Here is a 23,575-nt window from a genome sequence, read left to right on the forward strand (position 1 = left end):
TGAGGATCACTTTGAAGAATGTGTATGTTGACATCAAGGCTCAAAGTCCTGTTCAACAAATGCTCTTTCAAAAACACTGAAAAAAAATCGTCTCTCTTTTTCACTTGAATACTACGGAGAAGTAAACTAGCAGTTCCGGCCCTCTCAGGCTCTGTCTGAGTCACTCAACATAAGCGTTGCGTGACAAAAACAGATTGTGTTACAAGGAGTTCCTCGCGCGATCGCGTGTATTATATAAAGTCAAGTCTTATTACTGTAAAGTAGGAAAGACAGACGCAGCCAATAAACCTTGATGAATTTTCGACAGCTCGAGCCTTTTATCCGAACTTTTTAGCTAACCAAAACCATGGTATAATGCAAGAGTTTTAAAAATGGTCAAAAATTGCAGCCTCCGCCGCTGCAGTGTGCGTAACAAAATGGAGATAAACGAAAATGGAGAAAAGAATGCATGGCGTAAGAAATGAGGCTGTGATGAAAAAACCGGCACGACAGCTTCAACCATTATCCACGTGTGCTTGATAAACTCGAAGTGGGAGCGATGCATACCTTTTTGGCTGTCGTTTCGTTTGATGCCTTCTTTATAGGGCACAAGGTAATACACAATTTCATTTTCTATGCAAATATCCCATCGTGTTCCAGAAAGAACTTTTCAATTTCGCACCGTAACAGACAAGGATGAGGGCAAAACAAACAAATTTCCGACTGAACAACCAGAGTGTATCTAACAATAGCATCATTCAATAAAAACAATATTTGTAGACTGGATAGCAACTGAACGTTTTTATCTCTAAAGCGTTCCAAAAAAGAAAATGTGCAATGTTCTGAAATGAAGCTTAGTGACCTCCCACACGGGGAAGGACTCGACCGACGACGAACCAGCGACGCGTAGAATAATCTTTGTCAAGAAAGATGGCCGAAAGTACACAAGTAGGGCCCGTTTATCCAGCAAAAAGCCCCTATTGCTGGGATATAATGCAATAGGGGCTTTTAGGGGCTTTTGTCAACACTTGACAAAATCCGCAGAGAAAATTTATTGTCAGACGTTACACTAAATGTGGAAGGGCAAACCTTTGCCACACGTCGATGTGTTTTGGCCGCCAGCAGCAAGTTCTTTCACAGTTTATTCACCAACGACATGAAAGAGAAGTCGGCTTCGATCGTAAGCCTCGAAGGAATTCCAGTTATGGTCATGGATCAACTTCTATCTTACCTTTACACGGGCGAGATTGAAGTAAGCGAAGCGAACGCCGAAGATCTCATTGCATCCGCGAACTACTTACTTCTACCCTGACTCAAGAACATTGCTTGCAAATTTATCGAACGACAGATGTCTGCCTCAAACTGCATCTTCAATTATCTGTTTGCCGAGAAATACGAATGCAAGGAATTGCAAAACTACGCTTGCGAATTAATCAAGCAGAACTTCGCGACAGTTGGCAAGTCGAAGGAATTTTCGCAACTTTCGCGCGATCACACAAAGGATTTAATTTCTAGCGACGACATTGTGATCCGAGCCGAGGAAGACATCTTTGAAATAATCGTGGAATGGATCGGGCAAAATCAAGAGGAGAGGGAGCGGTATTTCGCGGACTTGTTTGGTCACGTTCGAGTGAGCACGATATCACAGCATTATTTATACACACTGCAAAACTGATGAGCCACGAGCTAGTGCAGGGAGATGGTGAATGTAGACAAATATTGATGGACGAGATGCGCTGGCGAGCCTTGTACGCAGGACAGGAAATCTCTCCACAAAGACCAGGAACCTGTCTACAGACCCATGAAGATGCTATCATCACATGTGGTGGGCTGTCTCCAGATGGACTTGTCCGCAACCTCACCCTCTGTTATGTACCAGCCGCAAAAACCTGGCACCAGTTAGCCCCTATGCTTACCAGGCGGTGTCGACATGGTTTTGCAGCATGCCAAGGCTTTGTTTACGCCGTTGGTGGTAAAGGAGAAGACTCCTTCCATTCTAGTGTGGAGCGATATGACCCACGTACCAATACCTGGAACTATGTAGCACCACTGCCCAAGAAAGTCAAGCTAGTGGGTACAGCCACCTTACAAGGGTCTCTGTACATTGCAGGTGGTATTGAATTTACCACTGAGCAGGGACGAAGACGCTGTGACACTGTACAGAGGTACAACCCTTCAACAAATTCTTGGAGTTTAGTTGCGCTACTCAGTAGTCGCAGGTCTTCAGTTTGCCTTGTGACAGATGCACACTATTTATATTCCATTGGTGGTCTTAGTGATGATGATTTCCTATCTGCTGTTGAGCGCTATGACCCTAAGTTAAACACCTGGACACAAATGGCCCCCATGAGTGAAAAGCGTGGTTGTGCTTGTGGATTGTCCCTTGAAAAGAAGATATATGTCTTTGGTGGTACTGTTGATGCATTTTCCAGACATGCCAGTGTAAGTTGCGAGGTTTATGACATAACTCTGAATGAATGGCATTCTATTGCTTCCATGAATGTTCCAAGATTTCATGCCAGTGCAGTGCTTTTGCGAGATCAGATTTATGTGTTTGGCGGAATTGGAAGTGAGTGTCGACCGCCATAATTCTCGAATGGTGGAGTGTTACGACGTGCAGAAGAACCAGTGGGTTGGGGCACATTCAATGCCATATGAGGAGACATACTTCAGAGGGTGCCCAGTCAGCATGTGTAAAGACTTACTTCACTCTCTAAACAAAGTTACAATTCCTTAGCAGAGTCAGTTTTACAACACCATCATTATAAATATCAAAGTACATTGTGGTAAGGTAAACAAAATATCATTTCTTATGTTTGTCTGTTTGGAGAAAAAAAACTAAACATCTTAAATATATCAAAATTAGCACTTTTCTGAAGAAACGCTTATTCAGATTTTAATTTTCTTTGCTTTGGATCAAGAAGATCATTACCAATTATTTTATTCAGCTCATTTTAATACTGCTAATTTCATTTACTCTGACATCTAGCAACAAAAATTATGAACACAAGATGGTGCCTTCAAAGTCATCAAATTCAGTAACTCAGAAGTGTGACAAATTGAATTGTTTTTTATACACACCTTTCAATTCTCCCTGGTGCACGTGGGGGAGAGTTTGGCTACTGAAAATGTAAAATTAAAACTACTTTCACTTCTTTCTATAACTGTGGCAACATCATAACATGTACAAATGTAAATTGAAAAGAAAATTACTCCTCCAAAGAGAGTTATGTCATTTCCTTTCCTAATTTTAGATTTTTCAACAATTTGCAAGAGCTAGTGTTTATAGTTCTATTTTGAATTCTTTTGTCAGTCTTCTGCGGTCATCCTTGTGCGGTCAGCCTCGCCTGCAGAGAGAAAATGAGGAAAGCATGTTATTGCTATCTTCAAGTACTGGATCAACATCGCGAGGGTGTAAATCAAAAAACAAACTGGTAGATATAACTTTATTGAAAGACGTGAATCCACTCAAGTTAAAAATTGTTTTTGAATTATATACTGAATTTACAATGTGTACTTATAAATGGACAATACTAAGCAGAAATAATTTTTATTAACTAATACCACAAGAGATGATTTAGGGTTAGTGTTTTAGTGGTTAAGCCGTGAGTAGATTGGGGTAGGTGACTGTCAATCTGGTGCTCCTGGTTTTAATACATGCTCATTAAATTTGATTTGGTCAGAACAGGGCAATTTTACTTGCATTTTAGTTGCGCGCTTGGTTGCGTAGTTGACGCGCGGACCGTGTGCGTACTTTCCAAAATAGACAGCGTCTTTAAAACTCTCTAACGCCAGCTACTGTACGAAATGGTCAGTAGTCAATTCTATCTGCCAACAGAATTCGCGCTTATGCTAATGCTTGTGTAACAAAACGGCAAACACACAAAGGCACTGTAAAATATTTGCTTCGACAAGCACCACTATTCTTTCTACGTATTCGTACACCCGGGGGCGTAAAAACGTGCATGTAAAAAACAAAGGAGCGCGCGCCTTTCCCGGGATGTTATATATAGCTTCTTAGATTGAAAAAGAAAAAAAAACACTATATTTGAATTTACAATTGCAATACATAGAACCGAACGTTCGAAAGAAATGAGAAATGGTGCTTAACGCAAGTTTACAAAACTACCAAAATAGTGAAATGTTAGCTAATAAATTCGGGAAAGGCTCGTATAATCTCTACTTTCTTCAGCTGTTAAAGGGTTATCAAAACCTTTAATAGAAATAATATTTCTTTGTTTCTTGCCAATGAATATATGAAAAACATACCCACCTTCCCAGCACAACCTCTCGTCATGTTCTTGTGGCTGCTTGTTATCTTCGTTTAAATCATCCTCTTCTCTGATGTCTCTCTGCGCCGCTGTTCCTTCAGTCTCCAACAACTTTAAAACCACCACAGTAATTATCCCGCCGATGGCAGCAAACACAGCACTCCTTAAAATTTGCTCGTGAGAAAACATCTCTGCTAGGTTTTGCTTACTAGATACTAACTTTCCTAACGGGATGTAGCCGATGAAACAACACTACAACACCCACGCATTACCATTTGTCAATTCGGTTGTGAACAGAGGTCAAACTTACGGAACTTTAGAGTGAATTCTCATTGGCCGTCACTTAAGCAATCTTTTCTAACTGTCATTAGAATACCGAATTGTTGTCAACGGGTCTGTTCGGCCGTTTTAAATTATTGCCTGCACGTGCTAGCCCAACTCGGTTTACGTAGTTTCTCAGCGAGTCTTTACCAAAACAGCGGTTTAGTTTTGGTTAAGTTCTTCGATTTGACTATCTTAACTTACCAACTCTTCACAGAAATGAATGAGAGTGTTCTTCGCGACTTCAAGCGAGCGATGAATGCCTGAATGCCCTTTTCTGTGCTTTATTTATATCCTTAAACAATGTGAATGAAGAGCGTATGCGTCATGGCCTGGCAAGCGTAAAAGGTTCACAATACGTTTAATAGCTTTGCACGCTGACGTCAATTGAATTTTGAATTCCCAGTGGGGTTTAAATAACAATTGGCCTAATTAGCGTAAGAAACAGAAAAAGTGAAGGATTCTGCTAGTTGTAGTCAAATGACACCATCATGCAAATCGCCTATACACGCGCTTTTAGACCACTTCCGGTTTGCTTGAGACTCGCTCTACCGGAAACACGAATTGCCGAGGAGTTTTTGATTTCCGTGACTACTAACTCTGGAAATGCCGGTTACACAGGCTATCAACCACGCGCCACATTCAACCGGGATCGAACGCTCGTTAGGTAGGTAAATTAATTTACAGTCGAGGACCGTTGAGGCATGAACCAGTAGTTAATTAATTTGTTCAACGCTCGTTTGTGTGTAATAATTCAAAATCACATTTCAATGAAGTTGTCGCTTGTTTACTACATGATTCAAGCGTCACAGCATTACCAGATTTTAAAATTCTTAGGAGGGAAAAAAAGAAAGTTATGAAATTTTCAATTAACCTCCTATTTGTGTACTCATGCAATGACCAAAACAAACTGCTACTTGCATCTACGACTCTTAACTGCATCTACGGTTCTTACTGCAAAACTCGAAATTGTTCGAAACTTACCTGTAAACAACAACAACAACAACAACAAAAACCTTTATTAACGTGTCTGGGGTATTTAGCATTGCTGCTAATTGGGGACACACACACAAAAAAGAAATTATGAATGTAAAAATAAATAAGCATATATTAAAAAAGTTAATAAGTAAAATATTAATAAGTAAATATGAAAGTCAGGTCAGGATAAACATAAGGGACAGTTTTCACAATTATCCCCAAGCAAAGATGCTATGTCTCTTCTTCTTATAGTTGATATGAAGGAATGTAAGGTATCACTGTTCTTTTCATCTCTTGAAAGTCTTGACCACAAGTATGGACCCATGTATCTTATAGAGTGTTTCCCATATCTTACAGTCTGAAATCTTGGTATCTTAAAATCATTTTCATTCCGAAGTTGGTATGTCGTTCTATTTTCTTCAAACATATTCTGTATGTAGATTGGTGTCAGTTTATGTTTAACTTTGTACGTTAGTATTGCCAAATCTTGTAACCTTAGGTTGTATAGAGTCGTTAGTCCAGCTTTCTTAAGTAGTTCATCATATGTAGCTGATTTGTCCTTGAAAACAATGCGAAGAACACGCTCTTGAATCCTTTCAAGTTTCCTTCTATCCGATTTTGTACAAAAGTTCCAGACCTGATGACAGTAAGTTAAAGTTGGTAAAATTGCATATTTATATAGATGAAGTTTCGTGTTTGTAGACAATAAATTCTTTAAACGCGACAAGACTCCAACCCTCTTACTTGCATTTTTACAGATCTCTCGTATGTGTGGTCTAAAAGTTAGGTCACTGTCTACTGTAACACCTAGTAATTTGAGGTTTTTACAGTTAGTAATACAGTGTCCGTTATCTTAACATTAATAGTCTGGTCTTTGACTTGAGATAGCAGCATTACATTGTATTTGTCTTTGTGGCCTTGTAGAAAATTCTTCTTATACCACTGGGATGCAATTTCTCCATTTGTGTTGAGTTTTTCTTGAATAGATTCAATTGAGTGGTCAGACACGTAAACCTGATGGTCATCTGCATACATTGAGAAATCAGTGTTCGCAATAAATTGTGCTAAGTCATTCTGATACAAATTCCACATTAGCGGGCCTAAGGAAGAGCCCTGAGGGCAACCCCAGTCCAAACGTGTTATGTGCAAGGTAGGAAGCGAGACCCAGCGTGATCCAACCAAAACGTCTGGAAAGAATTCGAAACCATTTTCATTTTCGCTGGAATTACGTCATTTTCGGGGAATCCCCTCGTTCACTACAATTATCCATAGTGCCGTAAACGACCATAACAGTCACGCTATCCTCACATTTATCGCTTATTGGAACATCTTGGTCTTTGTATTTTATTTCACTGGGTCACATGTCATTCCCATCTCGGAAACTCTGGAAAGAATCTTGTTTGGAAGCCACTTAATAAAAACAAGAATCGTTTACTCGAGAACAAGTGCGAACATTTCATAGCGAAGCATCACTTCAAGCCCCACTTGAGAGAAAACAAAGCACGCGAACAGAAAACTCCTACGCGATCTATTTACTGTTCACTCTGAAGAAAAAATTAAACCTCCAACTTCAGATGCACATTTTTCAAACAACATAAGAGAGAAAACAAATGGATCAAGCTGGTTGTTTTGAATCAAAGCTGCGGTTAAAACAACCCTGATTCGCTTGAGTCACGATGATCAAATTTTCCTTGTCTAAATTCTACTCTGTATTATATGCCTTGTCACTGAGAGAACAGAATATTTTAGCAGGTTGGTTGTTATTTCTATTGCTAGGCTCTCTGCTACTCTACCTTGTAATTTTGTTTAAAGGAGGATAGTTTCGCCAAAAACAAGATTAAATGTAGACTACTTTATAAAATTTTACAACACTGTTTAACTAATGTTTCAGAAAAAGATAGATCGGAGACAAGGGACACAAGCACAGAAAAGTCTATATTGTACGGCGTGTGGTAGGTTCATAAGCGTTTCCAGTACAGAGAAGATTTTGCGGTAAACATTGCCCATGTTTGCCCGTTTTCGCTGTCACGAAGGACTTTAATTCTGACAACGTTGGCCTTTTTCGCTTTAGTGAAGGATTTTGAGCTCAGGACATTTTCACCGCCAAATATCCGCCTTTGACACTGGAACTAAAACTCTTATGAACCTACTAAAAAAAATCCTGAGCGTTAAAATATATAGGGTTTGGATATTTCAGCAAGATTTCTCGCTGTAAGGTAGAACAAGTAAGGGAATTTGCAATAGAAATAGCATTACACTTTCTCTGCCCGTATAGTTCTTCTCATTATCAAGTCGTAACAAGGCAGAGGTTTGTTTACTTCTAAAAGTCTACAATTACGTCACAGAACACGTGTTTGGAAGTCATTCTCCTGGTGAAACTAAATGTATTTCTTTTGAGGGAAGGCGAGTTAGGAATCAATGTAACGAAACATGTCCTAATTGATCATCATGGAAATTTCAACATTATTGAGATAATGGCATCAAAACAAGCTCATCAAACTTACGAATGGCTCGTTAAGTATTAACATCAGGCAAATAAATAACACTGCACGTAAGTTTGTAAAGTTTCTAAATTCCAAACAGAAATAACACTTTTAGATATAAATACTCTAATCAAATTTTACCTGTTAGATACAGTAATATACAATCACTACAAACAACATCTTTCGTCGTATCGCCTGAGGAACATTCTGAGATTCCTGAAAATCTCTCTGTTCACTGATCTCTCTCTCTGCGTCGTTCCTTTGCTTTCCAACTTAAACACCGGGTTGTGACAATTCCATCGATCGCCATACTCCAATCATTCTGCTCCAGAAGAGTTTCCTAGCGGGAAACATTTCTTTTTATCCAGATATGTAGTTTCATACCGTTGGAATGATTTGTTGCAGGTGTTGATAGTTTAATCTTCTCGTTTATTTTCCGGTACTGTCTTGTAATCAAAACGAATGCTGTCTGATAAATCTTAAACACTCTGACCTTGTTGACTCCCACACATGTTGCGCGGTAACGGCCATTGCGTGACGAGCAAGTGCGAAATTTAAAACCAAGCAAATACATTTCCGGGTATAAATTTGTCCTTTCTACCGCCAAGCGTGCTCGCTTTTTATTTGTTGACAGTTTATTTGTTAGCTTTCAATGTTCCATACAAATACTGATTGAAGTTCTTTTCATTGGAAAGAACTACGAAAACAGCGACCATGCTTCTTTAGGTTGGAGGAACACAAGTACAAACACTGTAAATGACAAGATCTTGTAAATGCGGCGGCCATGTAACAATTACAATACCAAGTCACTCGAGTGTCTGTCTCAGTGTATGCCTTTTATAAACAAATGTTGCGGATACATATTTTACTGTAAATTATTACTGATTACTGAACAAAATTAAGCTACAAACTACAGTTTATGACAAGTTTGGTGGGCCGTAAACACAGCAAGTCACGACAATAAAAAAACACAACAGTTCTTGGACATGAATGACATTTGATCAACACAATGTTCGGTTATTCAACAAGGCAGTATCATTTACAAACACAGTTTGCGGTGCGTACTGTTCGTATTATCTATCAAACAAGCATCTTGCATGGTCCAGAGAAGAAAAATCCACGCACAAGGAAAACAGTTAGGATGATATTTACAATTCATTTTTCAAAAAACTGTCCGCGACAAGTACTGACATACTTCATTGATCCAAGGAATTTTAAGGTAATTCAGGTAAATCTGACATCTAAAGGTTAAAGTATTAAAATGTCGGAGTTCTCTCTTGGGCTGTATTTTCCTAAAATCAAAACAGAAAACATCAGTGAACATCAGGTCAAGGAAGTTTCGCGTTTCCTTAACGAAAAGAAAGAAAAACGCATGGAAGACGCATATCAACTCAAAAGGGAGTCCACGGTCATGGTGTCTACCTGCTCGCGTCGTAGTCAGATCGCGTGACAAACAAAACCACAGCTTCGCATTCAACTGAGCTTTTTGGTCATGATCACAATGAAGTATTTCTTGACTTTCATTGAATCAACGCCAGCTATGCGCTACACCACGTGACTTGACATGAACGGAAGACCAACTCTTCGCGCGACTCCTGACTCGCGCACCTCGAAAAAAAAAGAAAAACCTTGCGACTCGCGTGGCTCGCGAAAAAGGAAACATAACGAACCGATAATATTGAGAACAAGCCGTACATAAAAATAAATACGAAAGAGCACTGAACGTTAGAAATGAAACTAGAATATTGTACCATGATAACAAAAAAAACCGTGGCAGTTCTTAACAGCTCTCATTCTCACCTTTACAGTATTGACACAAAACTGTTCTGATTTTTTGATGCCTCAGAAATATCAAAACTTTTGAAATAATTAGATCACGTCAACAAGAGCGATTTCAAAGGCGTTCGCGCGAGATCGCGTTTCACCTTTCTCGCTTGGCTTGATTTTCACGGTTTCGCTTGCTTTACTCTACCTGAAAAATGAGGGACTATTCGTAGAAGAAAGATATATTTTTATAGTACGGTTACCAGGAGGAAACCAAACTCTACAAACTAGACATTTTTTTTATCTCGCTAGAACCAGCATTGCAACATAACTTCCCAGCTAGCGTGGTGTTTATATAGATTTTCCAGCAAGTTAAGTAGAAAATGTTCAATTTCCCAGCCAGCGCGGATATCAGTTTGTCGAGCGTTGCCCCAATATTTTTGATATGTGAACAATCGCACTCACCCCCTCAGCAAACCTCTCGTCGTGCTCTTGTGGCTGCTTAGCTTCGTTCAACTCATCTTCTCCTGCGATCCCTTTCGGAGCTGTTGCTCCTTCGTCGCTTTCTAACAACTTGGAAACCAGCAATGCAACCATCCCGTCGATGGCGATAAGCACAGCACTCCGCAAAATTTCTTCACGAGAAAACATCTCTTCTTGGTTCTACGCAACGAAATGTTTATACGGTATGAAGACGCCGACTGAGCAAAAATACACGAACTACAAAAGCACCCCACATCACATGAAGGGCGAAATCAGCGAACCAAAACTAGAGGGAGACGTGTACCTGACGTCACACCGCCTCATTTCACAGTTCGGCGAACTGTGAACGTGGTTTCCAATAGCAACAGTCAAACCACTTTCACTTCACTTTTTCAACGCTACGCATAATGACTTTTCAAGGATCGTTAAACCAGACTTAGTTACCTTGCTCCTAGCCTGCCCCTCCCCTCAAAAAATCGTGAGGGGGCGGACATACACAGGTTATCTTGCTCCCTGTTTTCTAGGCCCTAAGGGCCCGGACGCACTGGGCAAATTTTTGTTTATTTTGCGAAAAAATCTGTCATCAATTCCCTGAGACTAGTGCGTCCGGTGAGTTTTAGATCAACCAAATTTTGTCATGGCTTACCAAACTTCAAAGACGCCGTCGTCCTGCCTCGGAGCAGGACAAATTTTTCTCAGGCATGAAATCTGACAGATTTGTCAATTTACAGCGGAAGGAGACTGTCAATCAAGAAAATTTGATCTCTATTTTTAGTCGGAGTATTTCAGTCCGAAGCCCGCCAAAATGAAATTTATATTTGCGCGGCAATCAAACGATAAACATGGAAGATTCGTACCTTGGTACGCTCCATGACGATCCGTTCGCACAGTACAACTATTACGGTTCCCAAGTCTACGTTAACGTTCTAGCTGCATCTCCTGGACCAAGCTCTGCTCAATTTGTACATCCGTATGTCCACCCGAGTCAGCCGTGTACAAGTACAAGTGCAAGTTTCACGACTACATGTAATCAAATTGAAAGCAGCCAAGCTGAGGATTCAAGAGCAGACGAGAGCAGAAAAAGGGGCTAAGGTCCAAAGAAACAAGCGGCAAAGTACGACTCGTTTGAGCCAAAGCGATGGTGTTAATTTCCATGTGATTGACACTTGTGGTTAACAAATATTTTGCTGTGATTCAGTGCGCCCACGCTTGACAAATTAAAAATTTGGCAGAGACAAATTTTGTCGAGATTTTTGGAAGGGCCAAACAAATTTTGTCAGTCCAGTGCGTCCGGACCCTAACATGGAGAATGCGAACTCTGAGTTGCCAAAATATAAGTTTTAATTACTCCTGAAGGTCCGATGCGGTGTGTTGCGGAAATGTAAACTTTTGTGTATAAATTATCACCTGATATTACGTTAGCCTGCTTAGCTGACAGCATTCTGTCTTTTGGCTTCTTTTTTCGCCGCGAATTTAGTGTAAAATTTAAAATCATACTTCAGCGAGTTTCTGGCTTATTATAATTCTTAAAATCCAGAATTTCATTTCATTCTAACCAGGTAGATTTTCATTCATCAGGAGTACCCAACGACAGTTTTGAAGAAAATCCACCGTACGGTCCGCTTAACATTACCCGAGTGTCGCTACGTCAATCTTGTTTAATATTTAACTTTCCTGGGAAAAAAATACCCGCTCTTCACCGCCAGCAAGCAGGTTTTCGAAGTTCTCGGACTCCCAGCCAGCGCTCGACGTTGAGGTCGTCAACGAGCCAGCATGCTTTAAATTTGTCACCTAGCTAGCCAGCATAAGAAAAGTTTGCTAAAAGTTTGCCAGCATGTTCGGATATACCATTTTTTGCCAGTCAGCGAGCGAGTAATTTCAATATACCATAACGAGGTACATTTCCTTAAAACTATTAATATAACAACGGATTTAGTATTGCGTATCATGAACGCAAATAGTACGTTAATGGTTTCATTTTTACATTTGACTGGAAAGTTTTTGTAACACTTAAGAGATTACACTTACCAAACAACAGTAAACAAAAGGGAAAGATAAAATGTGCTTAAAGTGTCCTGATTATCTTTCAGGGATCCAAGCTTCACTCTGAAAATAAATCGTTAATTCCCTCCAAAAGAAGCGTGAAGTATAAACAATGTCCATTCAGTTAACAGACGTAATCTAGATATTGATGAAGATCTATCATTGTTATTATAAGCACAACAACCAACCTATCAATCAGTTTCAAGCGCTTACATACGACAAACTTTCACATTCATTTCATTTCCCACAGTTATTGTTCCAAAAATTCAACGAACATCCATGCAAAGAAAAATTTTTTAGCTTATGAAGTAAAAGCAAGACAAGATTACAAAGCCCTCACTAGGCTTTGGCTACCCAGTGTCTGTCATTTTAAATTTCAAATGAACCTACGATACAAACAGACGTCAGTTACCTTTGTCAATATGACATTTCGTTGGCGAGAGGTTCAATACAGAACCCGGAAGGATTTGCAGCAAAAGCAATCGTCGGTTGTTCGTCAGGCGATCACCGCAAAAGACTCACGACAGAAGCCGCAAGGATTCGCAGCAAAAGCAATCGTCGGTTGTTCGTCAGGCGATCACCGCAAAAGACTCACGACAGAAGCCGCAAGGATTCGCAGCAAAAGCAATCGTCGGTTGTTCGTCAGGCGATCACCGCAAAAGACTCACGACAGAAGCCGCAAGGATTCGCAGCAAAAGCAATCGTCGGTTGTTCGTCAGGCGATCACCGCAAAAGACTCACGACAGAAGCCGCAAGGATTCGCAGCAAAAGCAATCGTCGGTTGTTCGTCAGGCGATCACCGCAAAAGACCCACGACAGAAGCCGCAAGGATTCGCAGCAAAAGCAATCGTCGGTTGTTCGTCAGGCGATCACCGCAAAAGACTCACGACAGAAGCCGCAAGGATTCGCAGCAAAAGCAATCGTCGGTTGTTCGTCAGGCGATCACCGCAAAAGACTCACGACAGAAGCCGCAAAGATTCGCAGCAAAAGCAATCGTCGGTTGTTCGTCAGGCAATCAGTGCAAAAGACTCACGACAGAAGCCGCAAAGATTCGCAGCAAAAGCAATCGTTGGTTGTTCGTGAGGCGATCACTGCAAAAGACTCACGACAGAAGCCGCAAGGATGCACGGCAAAAGCAATTGTTAGTCGTTCGTCAGGCGATCACCGCAAAAGACTCACGACAGAAGCCGCAAGGATTCGCAGCAAAAGCAATCGTTAGTTGTTCGTCCAGACGTGCGCTCTTTGGTCAAAAAATTTTAAACTGGCAGAAGTGTACATTTTGATATACAGTTCATCGATAGATCATTCATTTCACGACTCTAGTTAATTCAGGGCACTAGCTTGCAGAATGAAACCGTTGCCTCAACTGGTAGGTCAACGATGAGTTGAAATGAAAGCTGCTTTGGATCGCGTTTATTACCGGAAATTCACTTGCTTGGCGCAGTCAAACACATCGCGCGTTACGCCTGTCAAATTGTACTTTGGCAATATTTTCCGGACACTTGCTTAGTAGTTAGCTTTTCACAATTCTAAAGCTGTGTTTTCAAAATGACAAACGATCGCGAGTTCTGTAATCCTTCGCTGATTTCTGTCTTCTTTAGGCTTCGAAAGATCCTTCGGTTCCTGGTACGGAAATTCAATTATTACATGGTTACACGCAGAACCTACAGGTCCGACCAGTTAGCCTTGTGAAACACTACCAAAGGCGACAAATGATATATTTTTGCTCAAAGAAAGCCGCACAGAAAGACGAAAGTTGTTTCCTTCTCAACTACAAACTGAAGGAAAGTTTAAGAAGGTAAAATCTTGAGTTTTGTTAAATGACAAAGATTTTAATAACATAGACAATTTTAACAGTTTACTTATTATGCCAAATAAAATACATTTCATGATTTAACTACCATTTCCGGTGAGCAACGCGCGATAGTCCCTTGTACCCAATAAGACTGAAAAAGAGGGCAAACAATTGACCCTTGTCGTCCGGCAACTTTCGGAAAATTCCATCACGCAAAGTTGCACTGATTTAAAGCAATACAAAAGTACTATGAGCGAGGCGTTGATTGTATGGCACAATGATCCCTTTATCTTAACTCAGAGAGGATAGTTGTATGTCCAACATTGCAGTCCGAGCTAGCGCATATAAACAAATATGCCTACCCTTTATCCACAAGGCAGCTGCTTTGTCTCTTTGGTAAGTCCTTTTCTCAGCGGAACTTAGATCTGGCAGAGGTCTCTTTTCTTTTTTTCTCTCCAGCCTTTGAAATGACTCAGAATGACTGCAAATGTAAATTGACTCCCGGCAATCTTGAATCATGATCACCGATACATTAATAAGTTTAGGGTCTCAAAATGAAAGCATTTCTCTCAAAGAGACAGCGAACAGTGCGGAATGAGTTCACCAAAAGCATTTCTCTCAAAGAGACAGCGAACAGTGTGGAATGAATTCACCCGACGGCCATTTCTGGTGAACAACGCGCGATAGTCCCTTGTTTTCCATAGGACAAACATTAACTCGTTATGCTAGTACTGAACCACGATTAAGGCATTTAATGTACCCAATAAGACTGAAAAAGAGGGGAAACCATTGTCCCTCGTCTTCCGGGAACTTTCGGGAAATTTTCGATTAAGCAAATTTGCAGATTTATAGCAACCCAAAAATGCTATGAGCGAAACGATGAGTGTATGGTACAATGAGATCACTTTACTTGAATACTTTAGCATCAAGAGAGAAAAGCTGACCACCGATGGAGACGACTAGCGCATATAAACACAACATTATGCCTACCCTTTATCCAGCTGCTTTGTTTGTCTGCGCCAAGTCCCTTTCACAGCAGATCTCGTTTCTTTCCTTTACCAGCGGAGCCCTCGAAATAACTCAGAATGACTGCAAACGAGGAATGTAAATGAACACCTTAGAGTCTAGGTTCTCATGCCGCCGATACCTTTTTAAATTTAGTTGTCTATAAATGAAAGAATTAATGCAAAACATACAGCGAAGAGTGTCACTGATTCCAGTACAATGTACCATCACTGCCCCGTGTGCAAGCAAGAGAATTATAGGAATGAATTTACTAACCTGCTAGTTGCTTTCCACCGTTTCTTTATAACTGCCGACTGCTTGCAGCACAATAGCGCCAGCAGCGGTTTTCTGAAGTGACGGCTTCTTCAGGCCTTTGGAACGACAAACGAGCGGAGATCCTGTTCCATTGAAAAGAACGTTTTTAACGGATTTGGCCATTCGAGATACTAGTGTTATTACGTCATTGAAAATGACAGCTGCTGATGTTATGCAATTTTTACTGGTTGATGAAAAAGATAAACCGCAATAATCTGACAATGGAGCCATCATTTTCGGGCATGGCATCGCGCGCGCGTTGATTTGCATTATTTTTGTAGCGCGTGGCGCTGGGAGTAAGTACGACCGCTTGCGGTTTATCTTCTCACGGCGGAAGGCCTTAGACTTAAGAGCTCACTCACGCGTTTTTTATGTCCCAGGACGGAAGCAGTTTAATTGATTGCTTTTTCGAAGAAGTCACAGCCAGGAAAAACAAACAAGTCACGTTTTTTCCGGTTAGGGACAGTGCTTTAAATCAGTTTTTAGCAAGCGAGACGCTGAACGAAAATCCCAGCCAGTAAATGATCTAATGCTAATATTTCCCAGCCAGCGTAACTACAGCCTGTCGAGCGGGTTTTCTGTCGAGCGGCTCCGTCGGGTACTCCTGAGGAAATCTCTCCACAAAGACCAAGAACCTGTCTACAGACCCACGAAGATGCTATCATCACATGTGGTGGGCTGTCTCCAGATGGACTTGTCCGCAACCTCACCCTCTGTTATGTACCAGCTGCAAAAACCTGGTACCAGTTAGCCCCTATGCTTACCAGGCGGTGTCGACATGGTTTTGCAGCCTGCCAAGGCTTTGTTTACGCCGTTGGTGGTAAAGGAGAAGACTCCTTCCATTCTAGTGTGGAGCGATATGACCCACGTACTAATACCTGGAACTATGTAGCACCACTGCCCAAGAAAGTCAAGTTAGTGGGTACAGCCACCTTACAAGGGTCTCTGTACATTGCAGGTGGTATTGAATTTACCACTGAGCAGGGACGAAGACGCTGTGACACTGTACAGAGGTACAACCCTTCAACAAATTCTTGGAGTTTAGTTGCACCACTCAGCAGTCGCAGGTCCTCAGTTTGCCTTGTGACAGATGCACACTATTTATATTCCATTGGTGGTCTTGATGATGATGATTTCCTATCTGCTGTTGAGCGCTATGACCCTAAGTTAAACACCTGGACACAAATGGCCCCCATGAGTGAAAAGCGTGGTTGTGCTTGTGGAGTGTCCCTTGAAAAGAAGATTTATGTCTTTGGTGGTACTGTTGATGCATTTTTCAGACATGCCAGTGTAAGTTGCGAGGTTTATGACATAACTCTGAATGAATGGCATTCTATTGCTTCCATGCATGTTCCAAGATTTCATGCCAGTGCAGTGCTTTTGCGAGATCAGATTTATGTGTTTGGCGGAATTGGAAGTGAGAGTGTCGACCGCCATAATTCTCGAATGGTGGAGTGTTATGATGTGCAGAAGAATCAGTGGGTTGCAGCACATTCAATGCCATACGAGGAGACATACTTCAGAGGGTGCCCAGTCAGCTTGTTTAAAGACTTACTTCACTCTCTAAACGAAGTTACAATTCCTTAGCAGAGTCAGTTTTACAACACCATCATTATAAATATCAAAGTACATTATAGTAAGGTTAAGCAAGATATTATTTCTTATGTTTGTCTGTTAAGAGAAAAAAAACTAAACATCTGAAATATATCAAAATTAGAACTTTTCTGAAGAAACGCTTATTCAGATTTTAATTTACTTTGCTTTGGATCAAGAAGATCATTACCAATTTTATTCAGCTCATTTTAATACTGCTAATTTCGTTTACTCTGACATCTAGCAACAAAAATTATGAACACAAGATGGTGCTTTCAGAGTCATCAAATACAGCAAGTCAGAAGTGTGACAAATTGAATTGTTTTTTTATACAGACCTTTCAATTCTCCCTGGTGGGGAGAGTTTGGCTACTGAAAATGTAAAATTAAAACTACTTTCACTACTTTCTATAACTGTGGCAACATCATAACATGTACAAATGCAAATTGAAAAGAAAATTACTCCTCCAAAGAGAGTTATGTCATTTCCTTTCCTAATTTTCGATTTTTCAACAATTTGCAAGAGCTAGTGTTTATAGCGGAGCTCCGGCGGCCCCAAGGGCCGCCAAGCGGAGCCCCATACTCATATAGGAAAGAAAAGGAAACCCATGAGTTGATTTTCTCATGGTTATCGTGGCTAGCGGTATTGCTCGTGGGCGCGTACGCACGACGACGACGGCGACGGCGGAGTTGCCCAACATGGCAGCCATACTCCAAATAATAGATTGACAGAGACATGTAGCCTTGGTTTACCGTGTACTTCCTTGATATTGGACGTCCATGTTATGATCAATTGACATATGTCAAAACAAGGTATCCGCTGACCAGTATCACGTGACCATATAGCGGGCTCAAGTTGACAGCTCCTCGAAGTCACGTGTTTTTTGAAGTTGACCGCTGACCAAGTGCTGGTTATCCATTGGATCGTGGGCTCATATTGGGTTAGCTTGTGGGAAACAGGGCAGGATTGTTCAGAAGCCGGTTTACGCTAACCCAGGATTAAAAGTTAATCGAATTATAACTTTTTCTTCTATACAAATGTTTTTTGCTGTTTTGTTTTGTGTATATAGTAATTTTTAAAGCTCAAAACAGAAGGCCAAACAATATACAGAAACCTCACCGCAAAGTTACAAAACTTAAATCAAAATTCTACCTTTTTCTGGGTTAGCTTAATCAGGCTTTGAACAACCCGGCCCAGGAGCCACGCTTTTAGGCTGGCCTAAATCTATATATTAGTTTTATTTTGAATTCTTTTCTCAGTCTTGTGCGGTCATCCTTGTGCGGTCAGCCTTGTCTGCTGAGAGAAAATGAGGAAAGCATGTTATTGTTATCCTACTGGATCAACATGGCTTGGGTGTAAATCAAAACACAAACTGGTAGATATAACTTTATTGAAAGAAGTGAATCCACTCAAGTTCAAATTTTTTTTATTGAATTATATACTGAACTTACGATGTCTGCTTATAAATGGACAATACTAAGCAGAAATTATTTTTATTAAATAATACTACAAGAGATGGTTTAGGGTTAGAGTTTTAGCGGTAAGCCCTGAGCAGATTGTGTGAGGTGACCGTCAATCTGGTGCTCCTGGTTTTAAAAACTTGATTTAGTCAGAACAGGACAATTTTACTTGTATTTTAGTCGCGCTTGGTTGCGTACAGACTTTCTAAAAGTCCTTTCCAATGATACTTCCATTGTTAGTTTCGCGCTCGCCCTCGCGATTTCGTCGCTCGAAGTTTACGCTCGTCGCTCGAGATAAGTAAGTCAAGGTTTAAGAAAAGGTCGACTTGCGGCAAGTCTAGGTTGCGTAGTGGATGCGCGGACCGTGTGCGTACTTTCCAAAGTAAACAGCGTCTTTAAAACTGTCTAACGCCAGCTACTGTACGACATGGTCAGCAAACAATTCTATCTGCCCACAGAATTTGCGCTTATGCTAATGCTTGTGTAACAAACCGCAAATGACGCACACAAAGACACGACCTTGGCAGCGCTAAAAACAAACTTGATCTGTAAAATATTTGCTTAGACAAGCACCAATTTTTTGTACGTACTCGAACCGGGGGCGTAAAAACATGCATGTGAAAAACAAGGAGCGCGCGCCTTTACCGGGATGCCTTAACCGGACTATCTCTCATCTATCTCTATCTCTGTTATATATAGCTTCTTAGATTGAAAAGGAAAAAAAACAAAACAAAACTATATTTGAATTTACAATTGCAATACATAGAACCGAACGTTCGAAAGAAATGAGAAATGGTGCTTAATAGAGAAATGTTGGCTAATAAATTCGGGAAAGGCTTGTATAATGCCTTCTTTCTTCAGCTGTTAGAGGGTTATCAATACTTTTAATAATAGAAATAATATTTCTTTGTTTCTTGCCAATGAATATATGAAAAACACACCCACCTTTTCAGCACAACCTCTCGTCATGTTCTTGTGGCTGCTTGTCAGTTTCGTTTAAATCATCGTCTTCTGTGGTGTCTCTCTGCGCCGCTGTTCCTTCGGCCTCCAACAACTTCAAAACCACCACAGTAATTATCCCGCCGATGGCAGCAAACAAAGCACTCCGAAAAATTTGCTCGTGAGAAAACATCTCTGCTAGGTTTTGCTTAGCGAGATACTAACTTTCCTAACGGGATGTAGCCGATGAAATAAGACTGCAACACCAATGCCTTGGCATTTGTTCATTCGGCTGTGAACAGAAGTTAAATTTATATATCCGGAACTTTAAAGTGAATTCTCATTGGCCGGAGACGATGGAAATATTTGCTAACTGTTATTACAAGGACAAATTACTTGGAGTCGCTAGGCAACGGTGTTCGTTCCCCCATTATGTGCCGTGTTTCCTTCACGTTCTATCGCTTTGCTCTACGAATTCTTCTGTTTCGCGCTCGCCGAAATCTCTTTCCGTCCTCGTTGGGAGCCTGTTCGAAGGCTATTCACGTTCATGTTTCCAAATCGATTCACGTTTCTCAGCGAGTCTTTACCAAAACAGTGGTTTAGTTTTGGTTAAGTTCTTCGATTTGACAATCTTAACTTACCAACTCTTCAGAGAAATGAATGAGAATGTTCTTCGCGACTTCTTTCAAGCGAGCGATGAATGCCTGAATGCCCTTTCCTGTGCTATGAAAAATTATGCGCACAATGTTATTTATATCCTTGGACAATGTGCTGCAGGGACAATGTGCAAGCTGCACGGAACACTTCCGGTTTGCTTGCTCGCTCTACCGGAAACACGAATTACCTTGGGATGTTTGATTTCCGTGACTACTAACTTTGAAAACGCCGGCTACGCAGGCTATCAACCACGCACCACATTCAAGCGGGATCGAACGCTTGCTACGTAGGTAAATTAATTTACACTCGAGGACCGTCGAGACATGAACCAGTAGTTAATTAATTTGTTCAACGCTCGTTTGTGTGTAATAATTCAAAATCACATTTCAATGAAGTTGTCGCTTGTTTGCTACATGATTCATGCGTCACAGCATTACCAGATTTTAAAATTCTTAGGAGGGAAAAAAAGAAAGTTATGAAGTTTTCAATTAACCTCCTATTTGTGTACTCATGCAATGACCAAAACAAACTGCTACCTGCATCTACGATTCTTAACTGCATCTGCGATTCTTACTGCAAAACTCGAAACTTACCTGTAAACGTCTTATGTGCAAGGTAGGAAGCGAGACCCAGCGTGATCCAACCAAACGTCTGGAAAGAATTCGAAACCATTTTCATTTTCACTGGAATTACGTCATTTTCGGGGAATCCCCTCGTTCACTACAATTATCCATAGTGCCGTAAATGACCATAACAGTCACGCTATCCTCACATTTATCGCTTATTGGAACATCTTGGTCTTTGTATTTTATTTCACTGGGTCACATGTCATTCCCATCTCGGAAACTCTGGAAAGAATCTTGTTTGGAAGCCACTTAATAAAAACAAGAATCGTTTACTCGAGAACAAGTGCGAACATTTCATAGCGAAGCATCACTTCAAGCCCCACTTGAGAGAAAACAAAGCACGCGAACAGAAAACTCCTACGCGATCTATTTACTGTTCACTCTGAAGAACAATTAAACGTCCAACTTCAGATGCACATTTTTTAAAAAACATAAGAGAGAAAACAAATGGATCAAGCTGGTTGTTTTGAATCAAAGCTGCGGTTAAAACAACCCTGATTCGCTTGAGTCACGATGATCAAATTTTCCTTGTATAAACTCTACTCTGTATTATATACCTTGCCACTGAGAGAACAGAATATTTTAGCAGGTTGGTTGTTATTTCTATTGATAGGCTCTCTGCTACTCTACCTTGTAATTTTGTTTAAAGGAGGATAGTTTCGCCAAAAACAAGATTAAATGTAGACTACTTTATAAAATTTTACAACACTGTTTAACTAATGTTTCAGAAAAAGATAGATCGGAGACAAGGGACACAAGCACAGAAAAGTCTATATTGTACGGCGTGTGGTAGGTTCATACGCGCTTCCAGTACAGAGAAGATTTTGCGGTAAACATTGCCCATGTTTGCCCGTTTTCGCTGTCACGAAGGACTTTAATTCTGACAACGTTGGCCTTTTTCGCATTAGTGAAGGATTTTGAGCTCAGGACATTTTCACCGCCAAATATTCGCCTTTGACACTGGAACTAAAACTCTTATGAACCTACTAAAAAAACCCTCAGCGTTAAAATATATAGGGTTTGGATTTTTCAGCAAGATTTCTCGCTGTAAGGTAGAACAAGTAAGGGAATTTGCAATAGAAATCGCATTACACTTTCTCTGCCCGTATAGTTCTTCTCATTATCAAGTCGCAACAAGGCAGAGGTTTGTTTACCTCTAAAAGTCTACAATTATGTCACAGAACACGTATTTGGAAGCCATTCTCCTGGTGAAACTAAATGTATTTCTTTTGAGGGAAGGCGAGTTAGGAATCAATGTAACGAAACATGTCCTAATTGATCATCATGGAAATTTCAACATTATTGAGATAATGGCATCAAAACAAGCTCATCAAACTTACGAATGGCTCGTTAAGTATTAACATCAAGCAAATAAATAACACTGCACGTAAGTTTGTAAAGTTTCTAAATTCCAAGCAGAAATAACATTTTTAGATATAAATACTCTAATCAAATTTTACCTGTTAGATACAGTAATATACAATCACTATAAGCAACATCTTTCGTCGTATCGCCTCAGTGTATGCCTTTTATAAACAAATGTTGCCAATACATATTTTACTGTGAACTATTACTGTTTACTGCACAAAATTAAGCTACAAACTACAGTTTATGACAAGTTTGGTGGGCCGTAAACACAGCAAGTCACGACAATAAAAAAACACAACAGTTCTTGGACATGAATGACATTTGATCAACACAATGTTCGGTTATTCAACAAGGCAGTATCATTTACAAACACAGTTTGCGGTGCGTACTGTTCGTATTATCTATCAAACAAGCATCTTGCATGGTCCAGAGAAGAAAAATCCACGCACAAGGAAAACAGTTAGGATGATATTTACAATTCATTTTTCAAAAAACTGTCCGCGACAAGTACTGACATACTTCATTGATCCAAGGAATTTTAAGGTAATTCAGGTAAATCTGACATCTAAAGGTTAAAGTATTAAAATGTCGGAGTTCTCTCTTGGGCTGTATTTTCCTAAAATCAAAACAGAAAACATCAGTGAACATCAGGTCAAGGAAGTTTCGTGTTTCCTTAACGAAAAGGAAGAAAAACGCATGGAAGACTTGCCCAAGATCTTAATATCAGCTCAAAAGGGAGTCCACGGTCATGGTGTCTACCCGCTCGCGTCGTAGTCAGATCGCGTGACAAACAAAACCACAGCTTCGCATTCAACTGAGCTTTTGGTCATATTGGCCTCGTTCTTTTTTTGCGAGTTTATGGACCTCGACTCCGCCTCTGTCCATAAACTCGCTAAAAAAGAACTTGGCCAATATCCAGGCATCTTGACCTCACACTTGGTCAATGACCCGTATATATTGAGAACAAGCCGTACATAAAAATAAATACGAAAGAGCACTGAACGTTAGAAATGAAACTAGAATATTGTACCATGATAAAAAATCGTGGCAGTTCTTAACAGCTCGCATTCTCACCTTTTCAGTATTGACACAAAACTGTTCTGAATTTTTGACGCCTCAGGAATATCAAAACTTTCGAAATAATTAGATCACGTCAACAAGAGCGATTTCAAAGGCGTTCGCGCGAGATCGCGTTTCACCTCTCACGCGTGGCTTGATTTTCACAGTTTCGCTTGCTTTACTCTGCCTGAAAAATGAGGGACTATTCGTAGAAGAAAGATATATTTTTATAGTACGGTTACCAGGAGAAAAACAAACTCTACAAACTAGACATTTTTTTATCTAGCTAGAACCAGCGTTGCAACGTAACTTCCCAGCTAGCGTGGTGTTTATATAGATTTTCCAGCAAGTTAAATAGAAAATGTTAGATTTCCCAGCCAGCGCGGGTATCAGTTTGTCGAGCGGCTCCGTTGGGTACTCCTCCACGTTGCCCAAA

At 40.4% G+C, this 23,575-nt stretch overlaps 1 protein-coding gene, 1 long non-coding RNA gene and 2 pseudogenes across 4 annotated transcripts in view; 2 read left to right on the forward strand and 2 right to left on the reverse strand.

Annotated features, from left to right (window-relative positions):
- LOC145491002 (kelch-like protein 2) overlaps nt 1–3,840 on the forward strand; it is a 167,416-nt gene extending 163,576 nt beyond the window's left edge. Inside the window, exon 2 of the mRNA XM_081470134.1 lies at nt 3,603–3,840. The gene's annotated coding sequence lies outside the window, so the exon portion shown is untranslated. The remainder of the gene's footprint in view (nt 1–3,602) is intronic.
- Nucleotides 1–23,575, reverse strand: part of LOC145490481 (uncharacterized) — a 73,707-nt pseudogene that overhangs the window by 30,678 nt on the left and 19,454 nt on the right. The gene's annotated exons all lie outside the window — the stretch shown is intronic.
- Nucleotides 433–16,741, forward strand: LOC145489346 (kelch-like protein 2; annotated as a pseudogene). Its single transcript, XR_014049588.1, has 3 exons — nt 433–509; nt 1,024–2,552; nt 16,663–16,741. The product of XR_014049588.1 is annotated as a kelch-like protein 2 (transcript).
- On the reverse strand, nt 2,617–4,780 carry LOC145491065 (uncharacterized). The gene is made up of 2 exons (XR_014049756.1): nt 4,253–4,780; nt 2,617–3,326 (listed from the first exon to the last, which is right to left on the reverse strand). It is a non-coding gene; the product is annotated as an uncharacterized LOC145491065 (long non-coding RNA).

The sequence above is a fragment of the Orbicella franksi genome, chromosome 6, assembly GCF_964199315.1.
Source record: "Orbicella franksi chromosome 6, jaOrbFran1.1, whole genome shotgun sequence".
Taxonomy (NCBI): domain Eukaryota; kingdom Metazoa; phylum Cnidaria; class Anthozoa; order Scleractinia; family Merulinidae; genus Orbicella; species Orbicella franksi.